This window comes from Rhipicephalus microplus, chromosome 4 (genome assembly GCF_043290135.1).
Source record: "Rhipicephalus microplus isolate Deutch F79 chromosome 4, USDA_Rmic, whole genome shotgun sequence".
In the NCBI taxonomy this organism is placed as follows: domain Eukaryota; kingdom Metazoa; phylum Arthropoda; class Arachnida; order Ixodida; family Ixodidae; genus Rhipicephalus; species Rhipicephalus microplus.
The window spans coordinates 141,506,050-141,533,971 of record NC_134703.1 but is presented as its reverse complement, the minus strand read 5'-3'; the positions used below and the strand labels follow the sequence as shown (position 1 = coordinate 141,533,971).

The window sequence follows — 27,922 nt, the reverse complement described above, 5'->3', positions numbered from 1 at the left end:
ATAAATAAACTTTGTTCAAGTCTTCCTTTCTCCTACCTCCGTGTCTTCATCCCAGATCTCCGGTGCCGCAAGGGCCAGTCAGAACAACTGGATGGCAGACGGTGAGATGAAACTCGGCGACGAACAGCGTCGTGGACCGGAGATCAGCCAAAAGCCGTAGACCTGGAAATCGGCAAGGTCAACGCAACACAAGACCGCACGGTGTACGGTGAGTGCCTTGCTTTGTTCTGAGGTATATCGAGTCTCTTGGCCCAGGCTTGTTAAGAGTTCGATAATTTATAACTGCCTAGCAATTGTGGTTATTTTCTCAGTAGAGAGCAGCTTTCATCTTGAACCTGAATAAGATAAATAAGTCAGACCTTATACTCATGTGCAAAGAGTTGGGTCTAGATGTAAGTGAATTATGCAGAAAGCCTCAGGTTATTTAGGCTATACAAGTTTTAGACGCTGATGAGGATGAATTACCAGAGTGCTGGTAGTTGGTTGAAGGAAATAAGCAGAAAGAGAAAGAAGAGAATGAGCGAAAGAAACAAGCAGAGAATTGCGAGCTAGAAATGAAGCGCATGAATCTGTAGATTCGTAGATTAAAGAGCAGTTTAACAGAAGGTCAGCAAGTGCCACACATCGCAATAAACTGTGCCACTTTTAAAATAAAGGATTTAATGCAATCCTACAAAATTGGTGAGGACATAGAACTCTTTCTTGTCAATTTTGAAAGGACTTGTGAAAAAATTGGTTGTTCTAGTGCTGGCTGGCCTCAGCTTTTGTTGACATCGCTTCAATGCGGGGCAGCCGACATTGAATGCCGAAGATGCTAACGACTACAAAAACGTCAAGCGAGTACTGTTAGAAAGATTTCGCTTGTCCGCTGAAGCGTTTTTGTGGTGCATTGACTGTAGTGCATTGTAGTGCATTGTAGTGCATTGGTTGGGACAGGCAAGTCCTACATGGACTATGCCTACAAGCTGAAAGCCAACGAGGTAAAGTGGTTGAAAAGTTCTGAAGCATTTGGCAACCATGATCGGGTCATTGAGGTAATAGGACTGGAACAGTTCTATAAAGGAGTGCCGGATTCCATGCAATTTTGGATCAAAGATAGGACCCCTGCGACCATTCAGGCAGCTGCCAGGTTAGCAGAAGAATACGCCTCGCAAAGGACCCGCAGTGAGGGGTGAGAAGAAAGGACACAAAAGCGGCACGGTCAGGGAAGGCCCGCGAGAAGAGTGGAGTAAAGTGGAGTACATGCCCGCAAAGAGGAGAGAACAGGATAATGAACCGAGCGCGGGGGCTCAAAAAGAACAGGACAGAAGGCATTTTGAGGAAAGGCGACCTATGATTTGCTATATCTGCAAACGCCCGGGACACATTGCTGCTGTTTTCAAAAAACGCTGCGTCTTCTTGTACGTTAGTGACACTGAAGGGAACGATAAACTGTTAGCACCCTATATGCATACTTTGACAGTCGATGGGAAAGAATGCAAAGTGCTGAGGGATTGTGCGGCGAGACTAGATGTCATTCATCCGTCCCTAGTAAGCACAGACGATTACACCAATGAATGCGGGTGGATAAGGCAAGTGGTTGAGATGCAGAGTGTCTGTTTGCCGGTCGCTAAAGTAATTGTCGAGGACCCTTTTGGTAGGTTGGAGACTGAAGCCGCAGTGTCAAAGAACCTGCCTCTTCGGTACCCATACCTGTTTTCAAACAAATCAGACCAACTCTTAAAAGACAAGGGTTTAAACTTTTGCGAGGAGACAGTCTTGGCTCTCACGCGATCCAAGGCCCGAGAAATTGCCGATAAACTCACGCATGAGCAGATTGCAGAGACGAGTGTGCTCTATGACAGCAAAATAAGTGTCGCAAAAATTCTTTCTTAGAAAAAAAACACAGAGGTATTGGAAGAAAATGCAGCTACAAGTTCTGAAGTGGTGGGAGTAGTGGAACCGAGCTCGCTCCCGTTCGAAAAGTTGCTAGCTGTCTGTGCCAGTATCATGCGCAAAGAGAAAATAGCCGAGCAATGTATTAAGCAACTCGATATCCATCCGCAGGAAAGTGTGGCGCGAAAGAACGTGAAGTTCTTTAGGAAGGAGGGAATGTTGTATCATGAGTATCAAGATAAGCATCAGCGATCCTTTAAACAGCTTGTTGTTCCCGCTAAATACAGGGGAGCTATTCTTCGCATGGCCTATGATAACACGTGGTCAGGACACTTGGGGATAAATAAAGCAAAAGCAAGAGTGTTGAAGAAGTTTTACTGGCTGGGATGTTCTCGCGATGCAGAACAATTTGTTAAGTCGTGCGGTGTGTGCCAGCGCGTGGGGAAACTGAATGATAAGTGGAAAGCACCGCTAAAACTGGTTCCCATAATAACTGAGCCATTTCAGCGAGTTGTCATAGACACAGTCGGACCCCTGCCAGTGACATCGTCGAGACACAAATACCTACTGACTTTGCTCTGCCCCATCACTAAATTCTCGGAGCTATTCCGCTAAAAGAACTTAGTTAATCTGAAATAGTTGACGGGCTCCTGAGCATTTTTTCTCGCATGGGGTTTCCGGCAGAACTCCAAAGTGATCAAAGCAGTGTCTTCACAAGCGCTTTAACGACAACTTTTCTGGAGCGAGGTGGAATAATAGTAATACACAGCTCTATACGTCATCCCCAGACAAACAGTGTAGAGAGGTGGCATTCAGCGCTTAGACGGGTGCTAAAAACTTTGTGTAAAGAGAACTCTCGCGATTGGGAACGCTGTCTCCTGCAGCTATATTTGCGTTGCGTACAGTTCCGCACGAGTCGACAGGGTTCAGTCCTGCGGAATTGGTGCCGTATTTTTGCGCGTATAACCCACCCCTGCATATAATCGACACCCCCACTTTCAACTCACCGAGAAAAAAAAAATCCTCGCGTATTTCCCGCACATTTGATATACAGGAAAGGCTGTACAAAAGCTACTGCACAAGCAACATAGCACATATCTAGACAGAAAAAGCTTTATTTAGCAAGCAGAATATGCCATCTGCAAGGCCAGTCACAATTCACTCACTGTCACTGCTCTCGCTAGAGCTATCACTTGAGCCGCAGTCCTCACTATTATGCACAAGGTCATCTTCGATTCCATCCATGTTGTTTGTGATGCAGCATTTTTTGAAACATTTTTTGCACCATCTCACTTGGAATGGCCTTCCATGCCTCGACAGTCCACTTGCAGGATAGGGCAATATTAGGCCTTCGGACTCGTCCCGTCGGCGTCAAGTCGTAGCAGCCTTCAGCCATCCACTCGGCGTAATAGCGCTTGACAGGCGCTTTGAAGGGCTTGTTAAGCGGCACATCTAGAGGCTGCAACATTGACGTCATTCCACCGGGTATAACAACTAAGTCGGTGCCGTTGCGTGAAAGGCGGTCCTTCACTTCCTCAGTTGTGTGGCCGCGGAACAAACCAAGAACGAGCATGGACCTCTTTGCGAGCATTGCACCGGGCCTCTTCTCCCATACTGTCTTGATCCAGTCTACGAACAAGTCACTGTTCATCCACACGTTGTCGTGTGCGCGCACCACCACAGTGACAGGCAAATGAACCTTTGGTAGAGTTTTCCTTTTCAAGATGACCTGATGACGTACGGTCGCAGTTGCTTGCCGTCGACGAGGGCACAAAGCAAGACGGTGATGCGCAGTTTCGTGTTCCCGCCGGTCAGCATGCTCACCGAACTGCTGCCCGTATATTCAATCGTTGTGTCTAACGGCATTTCAAAATAAACAGGAGTTTTATCCGCTTTGCCGATTTGCGAGAAAATGTAATTGTACTGCTTTCGCAGGTCAATTACATATCTCTGGTACTTGAGCAGCTTCTCCTCATAAGAAGCCGGCAAGCGTTGACATGTTGTAGTCCGCCGTCTAATTGAGAGCCCTTGCCGCATTATAAAGTGGTGCAGCCATCCGCGGCTCGCACGGAACTCGTGAGGTAGACCTAGCTCCCTCGAAAGTCGCCGCGCTTCCACTAGGGCCATCTCGGTCGATACGGCGGGACCCCTGCTTCTCACATCTTCGATGAACTTTACTAGCTCCGCCTCCAGCTCAGGGTAGGCACCGGTCTTGGGGCCACGAAATGACTTACGGTCGCGGTGCGCGGCTTGTAGGCTCTCTTTTTTCTTTCTCCACAGTCGCACGCAGGACTCGTCCACATCGTGCCGTCTTCCCGCTTTGCGATTTCCAAATTCCTTGGCGACGGCGATTATCTTAAGCTTTTGCTGTGCCAGGAAGGCCTGCCGCCATACGCTACTCATGATGACAGAACAGATCGACTTAGGCTTGGCGAACGGGTCGAGATGTGGAGAACTAGTGGTATCAGCGAGGTAAAGAGCGCTCACACTCGGCGACAACTTGACAGCACTACCCCTTCTAGTACACTGTAACAGCACCCTGGAAACAACAGAACCGAAATGCATGCCTGCTACCGCGTCAAAAAGTAGTACATTATTTACTGATAACATCTCTATATAAAGTTTTTCATTCCATTTCATTCCATCTCTATAGGCAATATAACATCTCATTTACCTTGCTGAAATAAATACTGCTTTATTTATTATGGAACTTACTTTATTTATTATGGAACTTTCTTAAATAGCACCACCTTTTCAGCAAGCCCTTTCCAAAAGTAAACATGGCGTCCGTGACGTAGGGACATGTGGAAGGTCACGGAGGAAGGAAAGGTAAGGAGAGGCCCTGACATCACTCGTAAAGCCGCGATGAAGCCGGAAGTCGGCCATATTGACTAGGCAAACTCTCCTCTCTTGTTTAAGTATGAATGCGAAGCAGAAGGCGCGGCTCCCTCTCCGACTCCGAAAGCACGTGGGCTGCGCAGCGCATGTGTCGTGACGATCCGAAACTAATGGAACTGGGCTCATCACTCTGAGCCAGCGACACACCTTCAGCGAAATCGCTTCGTCCGAGTAATAACAGGGAGTAACAGCTCGCCGACAACGAAGCAACTACGAGAGAACGCGCGCTAGATGCACTGACAATGGCGAGTGCTTTCACGTCATTAATTCAGCAACTGTACAGACAACACGATCGGTCGTGCACCTTCTACGGTTGCATTCCGCCACGGGGCCGATGCAGCGTCCTGCCACTGTGTCCGTGTTCCGCGTGAAACTCACCGGCGTCAGCATTCAGCGACCGTGGTGACTTTGAGCACGGTGCTAGTAACAGTTGAACGCAATTGCTTTTACATTGAGATTACATGCAACGCTGGTGGAGAGTGTACCAAGCAGAACAGAAAAGGTGTTTTAATACGCACATGCAAGTTGTTACTGTACACACACAACACGAAACTACGTATGTGCACATGGTCCTCACGGCGTTTTGCTGGGCTCAACAGCATCATCCGTTGTCACAAGCAGGAGCACTGCTCAACCGTCACTGACCTGTAAGGCGTTCGTCGTCATTCAGCTTCGTCATGGTGCCCAACGCAACTTCGCTGAACACTAACTGCTTCATTCGCGTCATCCGCCGCACGACACATGGATATGCACTTGTTCTACGCACTGTTGAAACCCCGTGATGGACAAAGGGATTTGTAAACGTTGCTAAGAGTTATGTAACTGCCAGCAGAACACTGCGTAACCAATAACGCGACACAGAGCACAGATATTGTCCGCCACGGCTTAGCACGAGACCTGGGGAGGCACACATTCCGCCGCCAGCCGCGGCCGCTCACTGCTAGACTAGCTCCACTGTGCAACACGTAACCATAGCAATGCCGCCATTGTGCCTAGTGATTATGGCCGCCATGATGTCATTTCCGCCACATTTTTACGCCCTGCGCTGCCTACTTGCTCTCTCCTTACCTTTCCTTCCTCTGTGTGGAGGGTCACTCAGCGGTCGCGAACGTCCAAAAAATATACTTGTGTTGTGACAGTGAGATTTTACACTGAACAATCGAATTGTCTCTCCCCAAATGTTTTGCTAAATGCTTCAACGATGCAAGCAAGCGAAACCAAAATCAGCCGCAAGCTGCCGTGCTACTTGCGGAGCAACTCGAATTTGCGGAAACCGCCTCCGTAGCCTTCGCTACACTGTTAAGGGGCTTCACAGCACAACACGCATTGCTGTGAAGCAGCACTATAGGAAAAACCCCGTGTATTATCCGCACCTCCACTTTGCCACTGAAATTTTTGGGTTTTTAGTGCGGGTTATACGCGCAAAAATACAGTATACGGCCGGGAACTGCGATCCCCTCTCCGCATGCTTAGGGAGATTCGGTCAGGAAGCGATGAAGAGTGGTCGATTACGTCCTCCGCTTGCTCATAAGAATTAGCATAGCACGGGAAATGGCAGAGGCTTGTACGAGCACATCGCAGCTGAAAGCCAAAGGGTACTACGACCGAACCGCCAGAAAGAGAGTTTTCAAAGTAAACGACTGTGTAATGCTGCTACGACTTTCGAAGGCTAACAAAAGAAGTACAGTGAGAGGGCCCGGCCGAGATCGTGCCAAAACTGTCAGACACCAACTATGCAGTGAAGCTAGGAGGGCGTTGGAAGGGCATGAAAATATATTATGTAAACTTGATGAAACCGTACGTTGAGAGACAGGCCGTCGAGTGCCTTTCCCTCAATAGCTACGAAGAGATGCCCATTGAGTGCCCTCGGGGTTTCGGAGAACTAGATCGGTCAGAAGCAGCGAATGCGCAATTGAAGAAGATGATTAGTCACACGAATTTGACAGGGGACCAAATTCAGGACTTGGAGAACCTGATCAAGGAGTTCAAGGGTTTATTTTCAGATAGACCGGGAAGAACAGATGAAATAGTCCATGATATTGAGTTGAGGTTTATTTTCAGATAGACCGGGAAGAACAGATGAGATAGTCCATGATATTGAGTTGACATGCGACAAGCCAGTCAAGGCGAAACCATACCGCGTATCCCCGAAGCAGCGAGATACGATGCAAAAAGAAGTTCAAGGAATGCTCGAGTTAGGAGTAATAGAGGAGAGTGATAGCGACTACACTTCTCCCATAATCATGGTGGAAGTTCCCGGTAAGGAGCCGCGTCTATGCATAGATTATCGGTGGCTGAACTACAACACGAGAGATCAGCTCTACCCTATCCCTAACATCGAGGAAAGGATAGAGACCGTCAGTAAGGCGTGGTACATTTCTACTCTTGATCTCATTCGCGGGTACTCACAGGTGCCGTTGACGGCGCGAGCAAGTTGCTACGCCACGTTCGTAACCTCCTTTGGATCCTTCCGTCCTCTGATGCTCAGTTTCGGGCTCAAGAATGCCCCGTTTTATTTACTCATGGACAGGGTGCTTCATGGTTTAAATTATTTTGCCTTGCCTTACCTTGATGACATCACCGCTTTTTCAGACTCTTGGGAGGCACATCTGAATTACTTAATGAACGTGTTTGAGCATCTGAGTAAGGCTGGTTTGACAGTAATGGCAGAAAAAATGTAACTTTTGTGGCGCTCAAGTGAGTTACCTGGGACATGTAGTCGGGCAAGGTCGTCGGATACCCTGTGATGTAAAAGTGGATGCCCTAGCATCCTACCCATGAACCAAGACGAAAACTGACGTATGCGCTTTTTTGTGGCTTACGGGCTACTATCAGCACTACCTAGAAACTATTTGGAATTGGCGAGTCCGCTCACTGATGCACTGCAAAAAAAGGAACCGGTCACATTGGTATGGGATCAAAAAAAGCAAAAATCGTTCCAAAATTTGAAGTCGGCGCTCATCAGCCATCCCATTTTGCAGGCACCTGATTATGGTTGACCATTCATTGTGCAATGTGATGGCGGTGACCATGACATGGGAGTGGTACTTTGTCAACGCGACGAGGCCGGGGCAGAACATCCCATTGTGTACATTAGCCGTAAGCTAACTGTTTGAGAGGAGGCGTACAGTGCCTCCAAGAAGAGTGTGCCTGCTTAGTTTGGGCTGCACAAAAACTGTCTTGCTATCTTTCAGGCACCCGATTCACCTTTCAGACTGATCACTGCCTGCTCGAATGGCTGCAAAACATGTCGCCCAAAAATGGCCGTTTACTCAAGTGGAGTGTGGCGCTCCAGCAGTATAACTTTGATGTTGAGTACAGGAAAGGAAAAATGAACGGTAACGCTGATGGCTAAAGTAGGTCTTTAGCATATTTAAGAAAGCTGTTCTCTCTAAGTCTTGTATTCTGTTTGTCCATTTATACCCTTATCAAATGGGCGGCTTGAGTACTCGGAGGAAGATTATGATTGCTGCTCTCGTGTTTTAATTGTAATGTAATGTATACAGACGGTTTTGTCTTACGCTTCATGTGGACTCAATGGGTCTTAGAGCGGACAGAGTGCTTTCCCGTGCTTGGGCTTGGGTGTGTGTGTTTGTGCAAACCCAGGAAGAAGGCCCTCCCACGAAATGACTGAAAATGACACGGTGCGTCATGAGCAGAGAATTGGATAACGCCACCTAACAATGACACTGCAGTCAACCTGTTTAGCTGGTCCCCCCTCAGGTCGTGTCTCCGGCCGGTGGACGAGCTGTTGCATTCGACGGGCTCTCCCCCTTTACCCGGGCGCTGGGATCAAACAAAAGCAGCCGCTTCACTTTGTGAAGCTAAGGACGAGCGCGAAGATGCCCGGCTGATTTTCATCTGCTGGGAGACAAGGCCACACACAACACTGCGTTTCCGCTAAAGACGGAAGTTGGACCACCACGCTGGGCGTCTCTGACTGTTGGGCCGCCGACGCCCAAATCACCACCAGATGTCTAGGCATTGGCCCTCGGAGATGCCGAGCCTGCGACCGCCGTCCGACAAAGCTTGGGGGGTAGACCTGAGCACCCCGCTTGCTGGAAGCAAGCTTCGTATTGCCGGGACTATATGTGTGTTTGTGTTGTGTATGTGTGTATGTTAAGGGTGGTGCCGGCATGATGACGCTAGGAAGAACTGTAGGACCTGTTATTGGACAGGGCGATCCGGACCCATTCCCCGATCTAGGGGTCTGGGGAGAAAGTACTCTATATAATGAGCTCCCCCTGCACCTTCAAAGAGGCTCTTGAAGTGTATATAATGTAAATAAACTTTCTTCAAGTCTCCCTTTCTCCTGCCTCGACGTCTTCATCCCGGATCTCCTGTGTCGCAAGGGCCAAACGCAACACTGCTGAAGAGCGCATGCACGTATTCTCGTTCATCTGGCCGCTGTGCTTCGCACTTATCGACTCGGCTGTTGATGCTTGCCTGTTCAGGTTGAAAACAATGAGTGGCTGTACCTTACTAAAAAAGTTGCACTGCCAGGATGAAGTAATAACTGCGAGTGCAGCAAATTTTAAAGTTATACGAAGTGCGGCTGGCAGCTGTGATGGATCTAATCTCACGCAATCGTTAAAAAAAAAAAGTTGCAGTTTCTCCGCAAGGGCGAAGCGATGAATCCCATGGAATGTAACGCTGAGAACGGCAAGCAGATCGAAACGTGCAGCGCGCTGCTCACACACAAATGACGCACAAAAACGACACTCGCAGGACGATAGCGAAGTAACAACCTTTACCGCTCTACACGTAACGCGCTGTTTAAACAAAAACGATGCACGATACGTAATCACAGGTACAGATGAGTACAAACTAACAAGTGTCCCAGTTATTATACCTCGCTGTGTATGAAAAGCGCACTGTTTTCGTAAAAGGGGCCTGTGTAGAGACCAAAGTGACCATTGTGGGCCCGGCAATTAACGGTTTGATTTCAGAGAAAGCCGAAGGCACACGATACCCTAACCAAAGGATAAGCGCGCGCGCACAGGCATTCATCCACGGGGCTAAGTACACGTGAGAGATAAACATGCGTCGGCGCATCGCGACGAGCGCGGGTGGCGAGTGCGGGCGGCTTTTTTTTTTTTGAGTGTTTATATATATAAATACGTATACGATGAAGGATGGTGGTGGTGGCAATGGGAAAAAAGAGCCTGCATAAAAAGGGGCCAGACGCGTTTTGGCGTTTCTGTCAAAAGAATCTAGTAGTTAGCAAAGCTTTAACCCGTGCTTTTGCGACAACCAGCTGTGCCGTTCCGTACATTCACGTGTGTCCCAAGAAGACACATTAGCTGTTTTGACTGAAATAGATTCTGCTAGTTGTGTTGATCCTTTGAGACTCTCACCTTAGTGAAAAACTCTACCCTCGTGTGTTCGGCCCCTCCTAGCCACTATAAGAAAGCAATGCTGATGTTGGCGCTTGCGATTGAGACCCCCCTCCCACCCTTTTTTGTTTTTCGCTATGTTTCTTGTTTGTTTGTTCGTCCTTGTTTTGCTTTTTTGTGCCGTGCACCCCCCTTCTCCCCGTTGCGGAAATCTCCTGGATTCAGAATTCTTGAACTTGGCAGGTATGCCAACCGATGTGCCTTGGATGCTCACCCGTTAGAGGAGTCTTGGGCACGCAATTCATATCACGGGAAGTATACGTGACGTTTCCGAATGACGGGAGCCCGTGCACCTTCTCTGACGAAGGTGCTAGTAAGGTTCGTGACAGATTGAACCCTGTAGCCACCGAAAAGGCAGTGACGCCGTCCACGGATGATTCGTTCAGTAGCTGCAGCAGCGGTTGGATCGTGAGGTCCATGACTCATGAAGCACCATTATAATGGTGAGAAACACAGAGACAGCACCCATTCCTGGGCTGGCTATTATGTATTCTGCCTTCGTCTTCCTTCTCTTCCCCCAGCTAGCTCCTCCCGCACTAAAGACCTGATGCCGCTGCTCTTAGTCACAACAATATATATTGTCATGGTAATAAAATCAATGCGAGTAACAGCGTAGCAAAAAGCGGGACAGCTTCGATTGAGCAGCGGGACTTCGTCGTCGTCTTTCTCCAGCCCAAATCCTCAGACACGCACAAGTAATGAAGAAACTAGCCACTCATTAGCCAGAAACACACTACATGCTCGTGCCATTACTCCCCCTTGTTACATTTGGCCCGGCAATTCATCTGGGCAGACGCCATTGTGCGTAAGCCGGTCTGCTAGGATGCTTTCAGCCCCATCAGTGCTCAGTCTGCAAGACGCTGTCCTGTAGATGTTTCATGTAGTGGTCGGGTCACAACAAAAGCTTCATAAGGCAACCCTTTTGTTGAATAAATTCAAACAGCATGAGACGGCGCCACTGTGGAGGTTCTCATGGAGTCAACCTCTCGAGTCGGCTGTCGTCGCCGACGCGAAATTGTCACAAAAGCACAGTCGGTCTGGAAACGTGGGAAGACGTCGAAGAAGCTGTTCTCAGGGATCGAGCGTTTGGACTGCCATGTTCGAGAGAGTTCTGGAAGCTTGCAGCTGAAAGCAGCCAGGGACCGCTGCTGACGTTCGTGTCAGCAGCCATCTCCCCGGAGGAACTCGAGTTTCCATCTTCAGATTCTACTTCCTCGCCTTGTGGTGCCTTCAAGGCATGGGCCGGGGGCGTCATTGTGTAGTTCGCTCATGCTATTTTTGGGCCTATTCGCCCAGCCGAGTGGTGCAAGATCTACACTCTTTCTGGCGGACGGGCCACTGAGACTTCGTCACCTGATTTGTGGCAGGAGTGGTCACCGCATTCTTCGGACCTCCATGTAAAGAGACGAGGGGGCTATAAGAGCTCTGTAGACATTTTGTTAATAATCGCGGAATCTTCTGAACCTTTGTACAGTTCCCATCTTTCAACTATCATGTAAATAAACCTTCCTTCAGTCTCAAGAACGCGTTCCCTCACTGGCGAGCATCGGCTATGTGGACGACGGTGGGGTGCCAGCTACTGTATAAAAAACCCGCCGTACCTGCGATCGACCCCGATCCTAAACACCCTCTCGAAAAGCATCGACTCGATGCTTTCAGATGTATGGAGGCAAGAGCAAGTCTTCAGCGTGAGTAGTACAGCTTCATCCTAGCCATGTGGACGATGTTCATCTGGGTGCCACGACTGAAGGACCGCACACTGGGCTCTGCGATAACTTCGTAGTTTACATCACTGAGGAGCTGAAGAACCCGGTAAAGTCCGAAATAACGATGCAAGCGTTTCTCAGAGCGGCGGCGTTGGCGTACTGGACTCCAGAGCCATACTTTTTCTCTGGGGTGGTAGGTGACTTCTCTGTGCCGAAGGTTGTGCCTATGAGCATCTTGTTGTTGCTGAGAGCGAATGCACAAGCGAGCTAGTTGTCGAGCTTCTTCGGTGCGCTGCGCATACTGGTCAGCATTTTCGGTGGTGGTCGTAAAGGCGTCTGGTAAAAGCATGGTGTCTAACATCGTTACAACTTTGCGGCCGTGAAGCAGGTGGAAAGGCGTAAACCCTGTAGTTTCCTGCACGGCGGTGTTATATGCGAAAGCGTGTTCTCGGGGGGCTGCGTTAATCAGCGAGGCCGAGTCACGTGCGATCCGGAAAGGATCTCTCCTTCGTTGGTCGGCGTCTGGTAAGCACGTGTTTCCTTCGTCTGCGTCCCCTTGGGAACTGCCGGACTGTAGCCTGTGTCTGGGTGCCTTAGCATCCCCGGCGGGCGTGTTTACCTGAGTGTTAGTTCCGGTACCGTACACTAAGCCAGCAGCAGTGCCTAGGGCTTGAAGTGGTCGCACGACACCAAGCTGCCAAAGGCAATAAAGTGTGTGTATTTCTGTTAACCGGGCACTGTCTGTTTGGCTGCACCGTACAATGCGCCAAGTTAGTTGAGCGCGCACAGAGCGAGGCGCTACAGGTGAGTAGGTGAAGGAGATGTGGCCCTGTGGCTCCCTAAGCCTGAACCCGTGGAGATCATTTGCAACGGTGAGTATTGAGGTCACCACAGTGTGGCGGATATGAACCAGAGTGCACGTGAACCCTAAATGCCCAGAAGATGGTTCGTCATGGCAAGTCTTAAGGATATCGTCTCGCGTCACAGATGGTACGACCAGTAGGGCGGTTTGAGCGTTGGGATTAAAGCTCCGCTTGTACAACATGTTGTCACAGAAAAAAATTACGAAATCGTGCGGCTAAATGTTCGTGGTGGCTGTTCAAGCTTGTCCTCGAGATAGTCGATGATTGGGCGAAGTTCTGTGTCATGACGCTGTTTCTAAGCTAAGTCAGAGGCTGTGACGGCCATGAGGAAACTTTCATCGTCAGTTTGGTCAGGAGGAATCGACTTTACTGGGGCATGTGATAGGCAGTCTGCATGGGTGTGCTTGTGTCCCGACCTTTAAACCACCGTAACGTCAAATTTTTGTAGACAGAGACTCCATCGAGCAAGGCGGCTTGAAGGGTCTTTGAGGTCTGCAAGGCAGCACAAAGCATGGTGGTCGGTGACTACTTTGAGCAGTCGCCCGTACAAACATGGTCGGAACTTGGCCATGGCCCACATGACAGCTAGGCATTCCTTCTCTGTGGTGCAATAGTTGGTTTCAGCGGATGATAATGTACGACTAGCATAGGTGATAACTCGCTTGATACCTTCAAGCCATTGCACAAGGACGACTCCGAGGCCGACGTTACTTGCATCTGTATACACTTCAGTGTCGGCATTTTTGTCGAAATGACTGAAAATCGAAAGAGTTTCGAGGCACCGTCTTACCTCGCAAAAAGCTTCGTGTTATTCTAGGGCCCACACAAAAGCAAGGTTGTCTCTCATGAGTTTGTGGAAAGGTTCTGATATTTTAGAAAAGTTCGGAACGAAGCGACGATAGCATGCACAAAAGCCCAGAAAACCGCGTACGTCGTATTTGTTCGCTGGAGTTGGGAAGGCAGCGACAACCAGTGTTTTGTCGGGGTCTGTGCGAATTCCGTCACTGTTGACGACATGGTCGAGAAACTTGAGCTCCTCATAGCCGAAATGTCATTTTTGGGGCTTGGGGGACAGGCAGCTGTTCGGAGCGCCGCCTCAAGTACTGCACAAAGACGCTTGAAGGTGCTGCTCAAAGTCGATGAAAAAACGACGACGTCATGTAAATAGACAAGGCACGATTTCCACTTGAGACCGAACAAGACTGTCCATCATTTGTTGAAAAGTCGCGGGAGCAGAGCACAGTCCAAAAGGAAGCATTTTGAATCCGAAGAGCCTGTCAGAATTAATGAAGGCAGTTTTTTCCCGGTCTGGCTCATCGACCTAACTTTGCCAATAACCACTGCGTAGATTCATGGATGAATAGTATCGGGTGTTTCTAAGGCGGTGGAGTGAGTCGTCGATGTGAGGAAGCGGATAAACATCTTTCTTTGCCATGGTGTCCAGTTTGCGATAACACAGAAACGCAATGTGCCGTCTTTCTTTTTCACAAACACAACCGGTGATTCTCTGGGGTTTGTAGATGGCTGCATGGTGTCGTCAGCAAGCATTTGTTGCACTTGGTCGTGGATGGCGTCTTGCTCTCTACAGAAAACACGATAAGCATGTTGTTGTATAGTCCCTTCGTTGGGCTCTGTTACGATTCCGTGCTTCGCGATGGGTTTTTGTTTGATTTTGGACATCCTGGCAAAGCAATCACTGAAAGAAAGCAGGAGGAAGCGAAGACTCTGTTGCTGTGAATTCGACAGTGCACGATTCACATAAAGCTTAACTGGAGACTGTTTGTCGTCGTGAGGACCGGAAGATAGTTGCACGAGTGATAAGCTGGCTTTCGAGTCTCCGATTTCTTCGAAGTAAGCGATGACACACTGTCTCATGAATTTCTGGTATTCGTGACTGAAATTTGTTAGTAGAATTTTCGCAGGCTCTTGTGTCAGTTCTATGAGACCACGGGCGACGCATACTTGACGAGACAAGAGCATGGACACATTGCCTTCCACAACTCCGAGAGCCGTTCGGTTGATATCACTCAGCTTGTTAACCAAAACACTGAAACGGGGCAGTACTGTCACTGAATCGTCGGATACACGGAACGCCATCATAAGCGATTTGCAATCCTGAGAATGTGCCTTACGTGAAAATGTCACCAGCGATTCTCGGAGATTTATAATAGCCCTATATTCTCAAAGGAAGTGTAATCCCAAGATGACCTGTCTGGAGCATTCCTGCAGTACGACGAAAGTCCCGATGAAGGTCGAAGCGCCAATATGTACTCAGGCAGTGCACCTCCCTACCGGCGTCACTAGATGACTACCCGCGGTACGGATCTGCGGACCGTTCCATGGCGTCGCCACTTTTCAAAGAGCAGCCGTGAAGTCACCACTCATAACGGAGTAATCAGCGCCAGTATCCACAAGTGCGGTGGCCGAGTGATTGTTGACAGTTATAGAAATATCGGCGAAAATTGCTGCGTCCCATTCAGAAAATTTCGTGACAGAGAAATCGGCGTTGTGAACGAGTTCGGTAGGAAGGTGTTTGTCAGTTAGGGCAACAACAGTGGCGCCACCCCTGGAGGCCGCTGGCCTCGGTTTTCCTGGCATGGGCCAGGACTTGGGGACCTATTTCGTACACCAGAGAACGTGGTGTAACGACTAAACGAGCTGAGGTGCCAAGAAGAAGGTGAGTGTGGCCGGTGGCTTTGTAAGCGAGAGAATGGCTGCTGTGCTGCTAGGTATTGCTGAAACTCACGACGACGCTCCCCGTTGCTGGGTCGAAGCGCGTTAGGGTAAAACCCCTGAAGGCCCATCCTTCAATACGAACATTGGCGGTACAGATGGCCCGCTTCGCCGCAGTAGTAGTAAGAGGGGCCTGTTTTCAGAGGTGCACAATATGTCAGATTTACGCGTGACTTCACACGGAACGTCATACTGGAAAGTGCTCTCATAGTTATTTGCAGGTGCGAATTGATGGGCCGGTGGTGAAAAAGTAGAGGGTGGCCAGCGTCCGGTACAAGGTTGAGGACACCCCAATTCTTCAGCGTAAGACAGAGCTGGAGCTTCCGAACGCATTGGGAGCAATCGTTGGGTTACATTCCCGAGTTCATCATGAATAATGTCACACAGAATCGTCGCACTTGGGTGAGTAGAAGTGGGATGAACGTTTTCGAGCTGCTCGCGGACCACATTCCGTACAAGCCCCTGGAGTGCTGATAGGTCCTGTCCACAGGTGAAAAGTAACAGCGCGGCGACAGAAGCTTGGCGGTCGTACTGCAGAGAGCGTTGCTGAAGTGCTCGTTTCATGGTAGTAGCTTCAGCGATGAACTCATCAACAGTGGTTGGGGGCTTGCGTTATGAGTCCAGCAAAAAGTTGCTCCTCGCCACCCTGCAGGAGAAGTTGAACTTATTTTATCTCATCCTTCTCCGGTCAGCGCGCTTAAACAAGCGTGACGTCTTCGACAAACATACCCTCGTTTTCATTCGGCTTCTGAACGCGGCTCTGCAGAGCCTGCTCGGCTTTTTCTTTCCTTTCAGGATGTCTAAATGCCTGTCCTAGCTGTCACTGAAATTCTTGCCAGTTGGTTATAGACGGCTCATGGTTCTCATACCAGATGCGAGCATAGTCTTTAATTGCGAAATAGATGTAGCGAAGCTTCTTGGTTTCATTCCATTCGTTGATGGCTGCAACCCGATCGAAGTAATCTAGCCAGTCATCGACGTCCTCGAACACATCATCATGAAACGGCTTTGGAGTGCATGCTGTGTAGACTACGCTTGGGGTGGATGTGAGTTGGGCTACGTTGCTCTCTTGCGTCTGACTTGCCATTGTGGTGGTCATTCTTGCCGAGCTCAAGGGACCGAATTAAAGAGGTAGTCCTAGCAAGCGGCAGCTGAGGCAATGTGCCAGGTTTTCCTCTGAAATCGTTGAAGTGGTGGCAGAAGCTAGAAGTGGCTTGAGTTTAAACTAGCAAATTAGGATTGTACCCAGCAGCTCCACCAGTTTGTCACGGTAATAAAATCAGTGCAAGTAACAGTGTAGCAAATAGCTGAACAGCTTCGATCGAGCACAACGAACTCATCGTAGTCTTTCTCCAGTCCTTCGACGCCCATAAGTAATGAAGAAACTAGCCACGCAACAGCCAGAAACCTACTACATGCTCGTGTCAGTATATATATATATATATTACAAAGGAGATTTATTGAGCAGGAAGGTTGTTGCTAGCTTGGCGATGCACCAGCCGCAGTTCACGAATTCGAGCCTCTACTGCACGCCCAATGCTCGTGTCTCTGTGCCGGAGTACTTCCTCTTCGTTACAATGGCCCCGCGGAAAAAAAGAAGCCATCCTGGCGACTTAGTCCTGTGCAGGTGACGTAGAACCATGGTACTGCTTGAGTTTCTGGACGTGTACAACTTCACGGTTGTGACGTCGCAAGTCTTACGGTGGCGTAAGAGGCTCAATGAGATAATTTACTGCAGAAGTCTGTTCGAGAATAGGATATGGCCCATCGTACTTTGGCAGCAGTTTGCAAGAGAGCCCAGGTGTGCGATGTGGCACTGACAGCCACACAAGGGCACCTGGAAGAAAAACGGGAATTGAGGTCTGGGCATCATGAATTGCTTTTTGCAGGTTTTGGTCGTCGGAGGTAAAGCGACGAGCTAACTGCCGACATTCTTCTGCGTGTCTAGCAGCGTCCAAGATCGGCAGGCACTCGGACGCGTCTGGTCGATAGGGCAGATTGGTGTCAATGATGTGGAGGGTTGACGGCCGTAGAGGAGGTAAAAAAGGGAGAAACCTGTTGTTGCTTGCGTTGCTGTATTATAGGCGTATGCAGTGAATGGGAGAACTCATTCCCAGTTAGAGTGATCAGGTGTCATGTACATAAAGAGCATATCACCGAGTGTATGATTAAAGCGCTCGGTAGCCCCATTGGTTTGAGGGTGTTAAGGAATACATGTGCGATGTACAATAGCACACTCAGCGAGCAATTGTTCAATGGCCTTGGACAATAAGGCGCGGCCACGGTCGCTGAGGAGTTCTTGAGGGCCTCCATGATCCAACACAAAACGAGGCAGTAGGAAAGTGGCAACCTCCTGTGCTGTAGCGGTTTGAAAAGCAGCGGGCTCAGCTTTGCGCGTCAAGCAACTATTATCCACCTGTTGCCAGTCGGAGATCTGTTCCGACCCATTCGAAGGGTCGGGAAGGGCATTGTAAAGGTGGAGGCGTGCGATGCAGATTTTCGGTGCTGACATTCGGCAGAAGAGCGGACGAAGTTGCGTACGAAGGTATACATACCACGCCAATAGTAAGGGTGTCGGAAGCCTTTCGAAGGTCTTGAAGACTCCTGCGTAGCCACATTGTGGGTCAGCGTGGAAAGAGGAACAGATCTGCGACCTCAGGGTTCGTGGAACGACGGGCAGCCACTTGCGTCCTTCTGGTGCGTAGTTGCGTCGATAGAGAAGCGTGTCACGTGTCGAGAAGTGTGGAACTTGACGCCGGAGCGTTCTCGTCTTTGGGAGTTCAGAAGTGTCGGAGAGACGATTGAGAAGAGACGCAGTCCACGGGTCATTGTGTTGTTCGATAGCAATGGTGTCAAAGGCAAGAAATGACTATGTGGGATCGCAAGCGAAGTCAGCTATGGCATTCTGAGCAAGGGGGGAATGGGAAAGGGCGCCAGGGTCAGCATGCTTCCGTCCTGACGAATAAACCACGCGTATGTCATAATCTTGGATTTTCAATGCCCAGCGAGCGAGGTGGCCAGATTTGTTTTTTAACGTCGTATGCCGGCACAGCGCATGGTGGTCGGTCATGACGTCAAAAGAAGGGCCATACAGATATGGGAGAAGCTTTCTAAGGGCCCACACAATGGCCAAACACTCCCTTTCTGTGACGCTGTAGTTGCTCTCTTCCTTAATGAGTGTGCGACTAGCATACACCACGATGTAATCCGTACGCTCCGGTTTACGCTGTCACAGCACCCAAGCCTACACCACTGGCGTCGGTTTGGATTTCAGTTCGAGCTTCAGGATCTAAATAGCGTAGAATGGGTGGTGTCGTGAGAAGCCGTCGCAAGGTGTTGAAAGCCTCGTCGCAGGCAGGGGAGAGATCTTTACAGTTGCCAAGGGGTTGCGTGAGAGGTGATCACCAGCCGCAGTTCACGAGCTCGAGCCTCTGCTGCTCGCTCCATGCTGCTGCCTCTGCGCCGGAGTACTTCCTCTTCGTTAGAATATATATCTCTGTCTCTCTCTCTCTGTGTATATGTGTGTGTTTGTGTGTGTGTGTGTGTGTGTGTGTGTGTGTGTGTATGTGTGTGTGTGTATGTGTGTATACATACAGGGGTCCCGATAACCTGAGCCAGGATTTTGACAATGAAAGACACTTCAGAGGGGAATTGAACTAAACGTATACTATTCTCACGAGCCTGTAGATACTCAGGTGATTTTTGTTTCCCCCTAAGCTAATTACTTATTTATAATTAATTGCCATCTTTTTTAATTTCTTGGCTGAAAACCCAAAATACTCCCACGGAGCTGTAGAGCACTTTTAGAAACCACAGACTCAATTGTTTTCTGTACAATATATATTTTTCACGCTGTATCTTAATTATTCTTTTTTTTGAATTGTAAAGAAGGCTTGAGAAAACTAAAAATCCACGTGACGAACCGCGAGCGTGCTTTTGTTGGGTTTTTCACAACCTGGCAAAAATAACAGTGTAACATGTATTGTATAGGAAACAATTGAGTCAGTGGTTTCCGAAAGGGCTCTATAGCTCAGAGGTCATATTTTGGGGATTTAGCGAAATTAAAATTTTTGGTAATTAGTTAGCTTACAAGGAAATAAAGAATAGTCAGAGTATCTACAGGCTAGTGCGAATAGTATACGTTCGATTCAATTTGCCTTTGAAGTGCCTTTCATTTTCAAAATCTTGCTCAAGTTGCGGGACAGGCTACATATATGAAGTATTACTATGAATTCGTTTTTGGTGCCATAGAGTAACTTTTGGTCTTCGGTGTACAAAACCTTGGAATTAAGTTTGTTTTCTTCTAGTATGAAAGAGAGCAATGCACTTATTTTTTGTATCTTCGAATTTTCTTTGAAAGGTATTTTCTCAATGTAGCCGTTCTATCTATTTGACTAAGTAGTCTATACGGTGGCGAAGCAGATCACAGGGTTTCGGAGATAAAACAATGAAAGCCGTGCCCCAAATGCACGTTATCTTTCTTAGCAAAGCTGCTTTTTACAGCATATCCGGTTGGGAATCGTGGTGAGATGATTCCGTCTACATTATAATAATAAGTATAGTAGGTTGTAAATACGATTGTGGGATGCCATGTGAATGGAAGGACACATTTCAGCACAAAACATAACTGTTTATTAGCGTAGTAGCAGCAGCGTGGCGAGCATGTCGACGTTGTGCTCGAACGGTTGGAGTAACAAAGATAACTTCCAAGATGATAGTTATAGCGCGAGAACAAAACGACGACACAGACAAGAAGGACACGAAGGACACGTGTCCTTCTTGTCTCTGTGTCGTCATTTTGTTCTCGCGCTATAACTATCGTCATGCCATACCAACTAGCCCAAGCTGCCACACTTATAACTTCCAAACTTGTCAGCTTGGGTTTATAGCCACCAATGGTGATGTAAGCCTCCAATAATGCTGCGGTGGCACTGTCCTTTATCGAAAAGGTTTTGAAACAAGTGGCCATGTCACGCTAGGCTGCGCAAGTTTGTGCGCAAGTGGTAGCCACATCACACACACACGCACCCCCCTCTCCCCTGTGGAGTGCAGAGCTCAGGGTCTGTAGATATCTGGTAAACGTATCAGGCGTTGAAAGCCTGTCAAAGAAAGGAACGGGCTGCGACGTAGGTGGCTGTGGATAGATGCCTATAGAAGGAGTGGCACTGCCCGGTTCGTTCACACTAAAATATGCGGGCTTGAGCCGGTCGATGGAGACGCTGACGTCGTTCCCGTTCATGCGCAGAGTGAAGTTGTCGTTGAGATGGACGACCATGTAGGGTCCGTTGTAGGGTGACGGGAAAAGATACGTGGTACAGTGAATGATTGTCAACACTGAGTGTACCTTGATGCTTTGCTGTTGGGTGGTTTTTTGCTGTCCTGGTGTTGAATGTCCCGTCGTGGCGTCAAGGAGACCGTCGTGGAGGCAGTCCGGGCGGAGGTTGCATACCTGCTAAGTCTCCCCGATTGTTTGGTAGACTCCCGGACTTCGACCGTTTGTTCCGTTTGTAAGCTTCTCATGAAAATCTCCCGGAAATGAAAATTTCTGTGCGTGATCTGTCCACATTGACAAAAATGCAGGTCAATATGCTCCAGGCTTTTGTGAAATTCCTCATCCAAATTTTACTGTGTCCATTGGACCAGTAGAATTTGTACGAATTTGTGAAATTCCTCAGCCAAATTCTACTGTGTTCATTGGACCAAGATTCAAATGTTCTGAAGACCTTTCCTAATCTCGGCTAGTGATATTAAATTCGGTAACAAAATCGCTGAATAAAGGCTGAGAACAGCGTGCTCGAACTTGAGAAGTACACGTGCGGCCAGCGCACACAATGTCTTCTACTGTGCGTGTGGTTGTCGTTGCCGCAACGGTGATCGTTCTTGACACGATCGTGTATGGGGACGATGTAACTGAGAGAAATCTCAAAGTGTGCGTGCGTACAAGGCTCGACCAGTCAAAGCATTGCTGCTTTCCGCAAACTATGTGGAGAAAACTGTGGTAGATGCGATCATAGATTGCACAAAACGACTTAGTTTGTAAGCACATGCGTAGTTAGCGCACACGGGTTGAAAATAGAGCTACCGTGCCACAACCCCAGCCCACAAAACCACGGTCATGGCGATGCGGTAGCAATCTGCGAGCTACGAGGGTATGCGGCTAACGTAGCAGTATATTAAAGGCAGTAAAAATATGAAAAATTATAGAAGCGTTTTGTCGTTCTTGTGATAATAGCGAGCAAAGCTTTGACCCGCGCTTTCGTGGCAGCCAGCTCCGCAGCCTGTCTGTTCACGTGTGACCCAGAAAAACATACGCAAGTGGTTTGAAAAAAAAAAAAAAAGATTTTGCTCGTTGCTTTATTGTGATAGCAACTATATGGACACTCTCTACTATATCTTGCCACCGGCGTCACCGTCACTCACTGTATATGTATATATATCTATATAAATATAAACGCAAGAAAGAAAAATAATTCAGAAAAGAGATTCAGGTGCACGAAATCGAATATGGGACCTCCGAGTCGTGAATGCAACGTTAACCACAGAGCCACCGAGGAGCACCTCCTTCAACGTTCAAACGGTAAGCAATTTATATCTACCACTTACTGCTGTTGACGGGCCTCTTGGGGGGAACTATCATGTTTTCAGCATTATCAGCAAGATAGAGTGATGAGCGCGCTCTCATCTCCCACGCTGGCGCGTGGAAAGTGGACGCTCTTGGGCACGCCTTTATCTCGGGGTGGGGAGGATTGTACGTCTTGGCTGGCATTGGGCTTTCACTAGGACTATTTTGTTAAAGTTCTTGGGCGCACAAAGGTCACTGCAATCGTTGCACAGTCTCCGTTTGCGAAAAGGGCACGCTTTTAAGACACAGCTAAGTAACAACCGAGACGCTTATTCGTGTTAATCTTAACCCGTAAGTACCTTTCGTGCGTCATTTGTGCATGAGAAACGCAGGGCACATTTCCATCTGCTTGCCAATCTGTGCATGATCTTCCAATTTGTTGCTATCGGGTTCATTGCTTTGCCTTTGCGGCAAAGCTGTGACTTTTTTATGACACTAAATTTCGTGAGTATTTGCACTCCCACTTTGATACTCTCATATCAAAGGGACACTCTGCCTTCGTGTGTTCAGCCACTCCAAGCTATTATAAGACAACAACGCCGATGTTTGTGATTGGGACCACCCTCTCTATATTGTTTTTCGCACTTGCAATTGAGACCCCCCACCTCTTGTTTTTCTCAATGTATTTTCTTTCTTTTGGTGCCAAAGAAATGGGGGGAAATGAGCGTGGCAAGTGGTGACGACGTCCCAATGAAGGCCACGGCCTAGGTTCTTGAGCTGGATGTGTTGGTGCAGCGAGCCGTACATCTTGATTGATGAAATATATTTGCTATAAATCCTCGTAGCCCCTGCTGACTTAAATAGACAAAATATATCACCGTGCAACATAAACACGACATCTGTGTACACGGCTTTCGGTAGTACATCCTTTATGATACAGAATAACGGCAACAGCGTAAATACGAGATAACACGAACGTAGTCAACTAACATATATACGATTTTTTTTCGTTTATACAGCATGAATGAAAACCGATGGATAATAAGCCACGGAAGATACAGAGGACGTAAATCATACTATATTAATGGCATTGTATTCATTGTGATATATACGTGAAAATAAGTATAATGTACAAAAACACCAGTTTTCATTTCGTAGAAAACAGCCAGGTGAACTTTAAATTATGTAATATTCATTTATTCTGTCAACCAGTTTACTGTTCTGCTATTTGGATCATGGGGACTACAATACTGGGAAAGCTTTACAATTCAAGCCCATTCTACATTCCTTGACTTCACCTCTTCATTTTCATTGAAGTAACTTTTTAAGTTGGCATATATTATATATGGAAGTAAGGAAATTTTTGGTGTCTATTAATATGACCAAATGTGTCATTGACCATCGCCATTAGCGATTCTATCAACAATTTGAAATGTGTAAGTTGGCTCCACGCCACACTGTATTTAGCCTATCTTTATAAAAAAAAAAGTCTATTGCACTGTAGTAATTTCTCTTGCGTGTATCACCCAGCAACTCGATTGATCAGCACAGTTGTAAACAGGAATGAACTGTGGTAATGTTCAGTGCCTCGTACAAATATCATTTTTGCTGCACGCTGAACTCTTACCACGCACTGCTAGCTCAGCGTACGGGGCTTCAAGCTTGTATAGCAGATGAACACCACCACCCCACCTCGTTACTCATGCACAGTATAGAATGGAAACAAGCATGTCTTTAGATACCAAAGTAAAAATTAAGTGGTGAGGTGGTTCTCGCAGTGGCCTTCAATTTGTTCCGGGCTTTTTGGACATACACTAGAAAACAGAGTTCAGCACGCCACCATATTTAAGTAGCACATAGCTTCATCTGTCGCAAGCGCAGTGAAGACACACCCTGAACTGCCATGCTAGCAGAGGGTTCTCAATTCAAATGCTAAACTTCTCAGCCTGAGCATGGCTATAAGCATATTTCGCGAGTTTCCTCTCCTGGAAAATCATGCTCCCTCCTTGTGAAACGTTGGAAGACCTTTCTGGACAGTCCAGAATGTTTGCAGCACCTGCAATGCTGTCTGTCGAAGCAACTTTATCTGCTACATACTATCACGATGGAAAGAAACGGAAACAGCAGAAAATGTGGCTTTCGATTCGATTGAACTACAACATGCCTTTACTGTCACTAGGCAAATCTTTGCTTTCAGCTGGCATCACCGTAGTGCTAAAATCCCATTCCGACTTGCGCTCACACATTGCTTTTTTTTGTCATCTGGCAGTCATGCCTGGCACTAGGAACACACTCATAGTGTGAAAGTGCATGCCAGAGAATGATTTTATAGTTCTATGGGGATGCTGGCGAAAGCAGAGATTCGCCTATTTAGCGACAGTCAAAGTGTGTCGCAGTTCAACTGAGTTCAAAACCACATTTCTGCACCCCGCCAGAGCACCACGCCACTCCGCTTGTTACTGCTGCTACTTCCGCACCTAGGTTCCCATCGTGCTACCGAAATTTGTCTAAGCAAGATGATCAACCGATGTATTTTTATTGCTCTCGTGTTAAGCACAATTCCCATCATTGTGGTATTCCCAGCCAAGTTTTCCTTGTAATTGCCATCGGGATCGCCGACAGTATACGCAATTCACTTGTCCGGATGACCACCTTTAAGCCCCTTCACAATGCGATTCAGCTCTACGCTCCAAACTGTCCTACGCAGATGTCATCACCCGCAGAAGTTTTCGTGTAGCTGTCGCCTCGGGGTCGCTAGTCACAATCCCCTCAGTGCCATCGTTCTCCGTCATAAGCTTATTCTGTACATCCCCCATGGAAACTAACGAGTGCAGCTCCTGAACGTGGCGCTCCATGCACGACTCTGACTGTTAACCCCTTCCCGACTACTTATTCTAGGCGCTATTTTCTTTTAGTGTTCCTTGGATGGCCTGCCTGTTACTGATGTGATAGACACTGGTGCTCACTTATCAATTATGAGTTCTACGCTTTGATCATGCTTAGAGTTCTCACACCTGCCATGTTTTCTACAGTCCGAGTGGCCAATGAAAGCCAAATACTATTTTGCCTACGTTTCTGTTCTGGCAACCACAATTAAGTTCTCTTCGCAGTCCTTGACACATTACCAGCACCTCCACCAAAAAAGATGTTACGGGGAGGTTTTATTCTGTAAGAGCTGATCCAGCTAACGCTGCACAGAACGCACAGGATTGCTGAGCAACACGGCAGCTCGAGCATCTATAACAACGACGTCATCTTCCTCCATTGGGCATCATTTTGGAGCCTGTGCTGGATTGGCATATTTCCACATGTGTGACAATCTCCTCTTCATTAAATACAAAACAGACAACTTTGCACAGCCTTGCTTCATTCTATGAAAACGTTATCACGAAAGCTATTCTTTTACATGTGACAAACATCATAACACTCCGCATTCACGCACACCTCCATGTTTAGTTTTAGCAGGCAGATGCTTTCGCTTGCGCCATTGATTTGCCAAGTTCACTTTGCCTCTTCACTTAATACTAGATTACTCGGGTCAAATGGAAGCCTGTAAAGCCTTTCTTGTGCTTGCAGCCTTCGAGGTAGTGATGGACCATTTCTAGTTTTCCACATTTGCTATCAGCGTTGAATAATTGGCACTTGATGTACTGAGACTATTTTCTACTGACTGATAGCCATAATGTGTACCTTCGATCAGCTTCACACTTGATCCAATATTTCTATCACTCTTTTAGCTATTTTTAATACTTATGAGGATGAATTTTATTTTCCCCCTGTATTCAGTTTCAGTGAATGCATATATTATGTGAAGTAATAACGTGACCTTAACTCTAGCAGAAAATAGTAAAAATTACTATTTTTAATGACCTTTGTTGTTAAAAAGGCATATTACTCAGTAACGTGTGCCATTAGGCTGTGTAATGGATTAGTTCCAAAGCCTTTGAAGAATCCCTATATTTAAAAAAGATGCCAAAATTTCTAGATCTAGGGATAAATGTTTAGGGCTGGCATCAATGCCACGAATATATAGTGTTCATGTGATGTGACTTCTGCCATTGTCGCCCCCTCCCGCCAAGCCCAGGTACCTCCTTGGGCACCTACAGCAGTTCGCATGCTGCAGCGCGGTTTGTTGAGGGCTCGTCGTCTGTGGGTGTGCATGATGTTAGAAGGGAAGCAGTGTGATTTTTTGTCATTGTACTTTAACGAGCTAAGGAACTAGCAAAAAGCGAAAGTCTCTCGAGCCACAATTTTAAAAGTGGATGTGCAAAGCGCAGTAGCTCCCATCAAAAGCGAGTCATTATGCATAGCAAGGCAAGTTTACAATGGATATAATATTAACAATTATTTAAATATATTACGGCAGCCCGCGCCACTAGAGTAGCTTCTGCAGCGCAACTCTCCAAGTGTTTTAAACAGTGCTGATGTTCAGCCTTTTTGATTGACATTTGTGGAAACAGGCAAGGAAAAATTGTACGAGGTAGAGACTTCGCGTGATGTGTGCTGCGGTTATTTCGGTCACGTTTTTTTTTTCACGGTTGTTTGGACATTTTTTTTTCACCTTGTATATTACTTTTCATGTGTGCTAATGTACAGTTGAGTCCCTAAAAATGATCGAGACTGTTTTAGGGAATCAATTGACCAATGTTTAAAAAACCTGACCCCCCAACTCAAACCGATCGGAATGTTAACCTACTGGGAACTTATTCGCGTTTTGCTTCAAACTGCGAATGAATGAAGATTGTTTCACATCCATTTTCATAGTTTGTTTTAATGCAATACCCAAATTCCCACAATGGTCATCACTATTGCAACCACCTCCTTGACATGCCGATTGTGCAAGCAGTGGTCACGGACAAGTTTGTATGTAGAGTAATTACGATAAGCTATCTCTGTTTGCAGGTACGTGCTTGGATGGCACTTACCCATAATGAAGTTACATCTGAAGACCCAAGTATCATTGAGGTTCTTGAAGTCACTTTTGTTAACCTACGCCAGCCAAACGTGTCGGTGGTTTTCGGAAAATCGCAGTGTGCATTCTAAATTTTAGGTAATAACTTTTGGCAAGGAAAACACCCTGACACTCTGCTCTCTCTTCATGGACTGCTAAATCAACTTGCCTGACCAGCAGCTGATAATTGCTCCAACTTGCATCGTGAGGCAAAAATGAATGGGCGGAAGCACGGGGAAACACGGCAGCGGTCGTCGACTGAGTTGATAGGTACGCGGGCATGTTGGTGGCGCATTACGAAAGTGACGAAAGCGTGCCGCGTGACGCACGTGGATGGATGGTTGGATGTATGTATACGGCTGTGCCCTTTAGATCGGGTAAAGTTAAGTACAATCACTAAAATATTGAAGTACTAAGCTTCACTCGTGCCTTGATTGTAGCCACCAATCAGTTAGCCTCCTCCTGGTTATTTCTACCCATTTAAATTCTATTTTGCCTTCACTGTCCCTAAACCCCAATGCTTTGAAGACTTCCGCGCCATTATCTTGGACTATAGGGTGAAGCCCTTTACAGAACATTACGAAATGTTCAGCTGTTTCCTCCTCCTCTCCACATGCACTACATAACATGTCTGTGCCTTTGTATTTGGCTCGGTACGTCTTGGTCCGCAATACTCCTGTCCTGGCCTCAAACGGCAGAAGACTACCCCCAAAATTTTCTTTTGCAATTTGCCGCTTGAAAGTTCGGTAGGTCTCCAGTGATGATTTATAAGCATCCCGATTCTTTGCATGTTCCTCTCTATTTCCTTCACCTCCTTCTTAACCGATGTTTCCTTTTGGCTTGGTATTCTGCTGTTGTCTAAATACTTGCTTGACAATTATTGAGTTTGCTTCCTCCATTTAGTATCAACATTCTTCATGTACAAGTAGCTGAAAGCT

General features: G+C 47.4%; 1 protein-coding gene across 2 annotated transcripts in view; it reads left to right on the top strand.

Moving 5' to 3' along the window:
• LOC119171474 (uncharacterized) overlaps nt 1-27,922 on the top strand; it is a 168,251-nt gene that overhangs the window by 26,433 nt on the left and 113,896 nt on the right. Inside the window, exon 4 of one of the 2 annotated variants that reach the window (XM_075893689.1) lies at nt 56-208. The exons of the other annotated variant lie outside the window; for it this stretch is intronic. The gene's annotated coding sequence lies outside the window, so the exon portion shown is untranslated. The remainder of the gene's footprint in view (nt 1-55; nt 209-27,922) is intronic. 2 annotated transcript variants of the gene reach the window in all.